The sequence below is a fragment of the Chaetura pelagica genome, unplaced genomic scaffold (genome assembly GCF_000747805.2).
Source record: "Chaetura pelagica isolate M959 unplaced genomic scaffold, ChaPel_1.0 scaffold527, whole genome shotgun sequence".
Classification (NCBI taxonomy): domain Eukaryota; kingdom Metazoa; phylum Chordata; class Aves; order Apodiformes; family Apodidae; genus Chaetura; species Chaetura pelagica.
In genome coordinates, this window is record NW_009953915.1 from 204,267 (window position 1) to 206,475 (window position 2,209).

The 2,209-nt window shown below is 63.2% G+C and overlaps 1 protein-coding gene across 1 annotated transcript in view; it reads right to left on the reverse strand.

Annotated features, from left to right (window-relative positions):
* RYK (receptor-like tyrosine kinase) overlaps nt 1-2,209 on the reverse strand; it is a 77,850-nt gene that overhangs the window by 75,176 nt on the left and 465 nt on the right. The gene's annotated exons all lie outside the window — the stretch shown is intronic.

Sequence of the window (2,209 nt, forward strand, 5' to 3'; positions counted from 1 at the left end):
TCCCCTTCCCTCTCCCCTTCCCTCTTCCCCTTTCCTCTCCCCTTCCCTCCTCCCCTTCCCTCCTTCCCTTCCCTCCTCCCCTTCCCTCCTCCCCTTCCCCCCCCCCTCCCCCCCCCCCCCCCGCCCGCCCCCCCCCCCTGCCTGCCCCCCCCCCTGCCTGCACCCACCCCTGCCTGCACCACCCCTGCCTGCACCACCCCTGCCTGCACCCACCCCTGCCTGCACCACCCCTGCCTGCACCACCCCAGCCTGCACCCATCCGTGCCTGCACCCATCCCTGCCTGCACCCATCCCTGCCTGCACCCTCCCTGCCTCCATCCCTCCCTGCCTGCACCCTGCCTGCACCCATCCCTGCCTGCACCCATCCCTGCCTGCACCCATCCCTGCACCCATCCTGTCTGCACCCATCCCTGCCTCAGTGCCCAGAGGAAGGGTCTCAGCAGGGACCTGGAGCTGGAGAGGATGGAGAAGCAGCTCCAGAGCTGGAGGACACTCCATGGCTGGAGTGACCCAGAGGGTTCCCAGCCAACCCCAGGCCTGAAAAGCAGCCCCCAGCCCACCCATGGGTGCCCTCTCTGCTCCAGCACCTCCTGCACCCTGGTGCTCTGCAGGGAGGGGACATCCTGGGGCTGGCTCCTGCCTGCAATGGGGCACAGAGCTCAGAGCAAGGACTCGGGGAGGGGAAGGATTTGTCCCTCCCAGCAGAAAGAAGCCAGGGAGAAAAGGAAGCCCCATCCCTGGCAGTGTTGAAGGGCAGGTTGGATGGGGCTTGGAGCAACCTGGGCTGGTGGGAGGTGTCCCTGCCCATGCAGGAGGTGGGATCTAGATGATCTTGCATGTCCCTTCCAACCCAAACTATTCCATGATTGTACAAGGGCTCCATGAGAAGCACAGAGAGGGGCCTGGGGGACCCCTGGGGAGGGGGATGGGGTGAGGGAAGGAGGCAGCAGGGAGGGGAGGGCTCAGCAGGCCCGGGGAGGAGAGTTTCATTCCAGCTGGGCCAGGAGCAAGCTGGGACTTGAGGTGTTTGCCTGACTGGTTTGCTGGGAAGCCAGAGGGGCTGGTCCCCAGGGCTGTCCTGCCCCCGCAGGAACCCACATTCCTTGGAAGAGAAGTGAAATTCCCCTTTTCCCCAGGCCTGGGTGGGATTCTTATATTTTTTGGGGCTTTATCAACGAGCCATTTTCCATCAGAAGGAGGTTGTGGGTGGGTTTGTCTTCTCCATCCAGCTCTAGATGCATGAGGAGAGGACAAGAGCCAAGGAAGGACCAGCAGAGCTCCAAGGAGGCTCCCAGGACCCAGCTCCAACCTCCAGGCTCCAAGGAGAAACGAGGAAAAGCAGGAACCCAGAGATGCTGCTCTGATGTGGCACCAGGAGAGAAAGGTGCTCCTGGCTGCCAAGGGGACAAAGAGGAGAGTCCTGGGGCACCAACAGGATCCTCAGCCTTGTCCTGACCCGCTGTGACCACGGGAGGGACCGTCCCTCCCCAAACAGCCCCTGGGCCAGGGCAGCTGTGGCTCTTCCAGCCACAGGAGCTGCTGCCCCAGGACAGGGTGTCTGGGTCAGAGCCACTGGGGTGACACGGGTGGCACTGGGAGCAGAGCCCACTGGCCCTTTTCCATCTCTGCAGGGCTGTGCAGCCCACAGGAGGTGTCACATCCAGGTGCCACCCCAGCTGGCAGCTTGGCAGGCATCTCCAGCCACCCCCTCCCAGGGCGTGGGGACACAGGGATGCAAGGATTCCAGGGATGTGGAGACACCAGGAGCAGGAAGGCAGAGGTCACAGGCACAGGGATGGCAGCAGGAGGCTTGGCTCCCACGTGGCATTTTGGCCACGCCATGGGGACAGGGACATGTCCTGGCCTGAGTAGGAGTCAGGTGGGATAAAGGGCAGTGGGTCCCGGGGATGGTGATGCTGAATTCTCCCACTTTACTTGGCTCTTTGAGATCCCACATGGAGACCTGTGTCCGGTTCTGGAGCCCCCAACACAAGAAGGACATGGAGCTGTTGGAGAGAATCCGGGGGAGGCCACAGAGATGATCCTTGGGCTGGAGCAGCTCTGGAGCCAGGCTGGGAGAGTTGGGGTGTTCAGCCTGGAGAAGAGAAGGCTCCAGGGAGACCTTAGAGCAGCTTCCAGTGCCTGAAGGGGCTCCAGGAAAGCTGGGGAGGGACTTGGGACAAGGGCAGGGAGGGAGAGGACAAGGGGG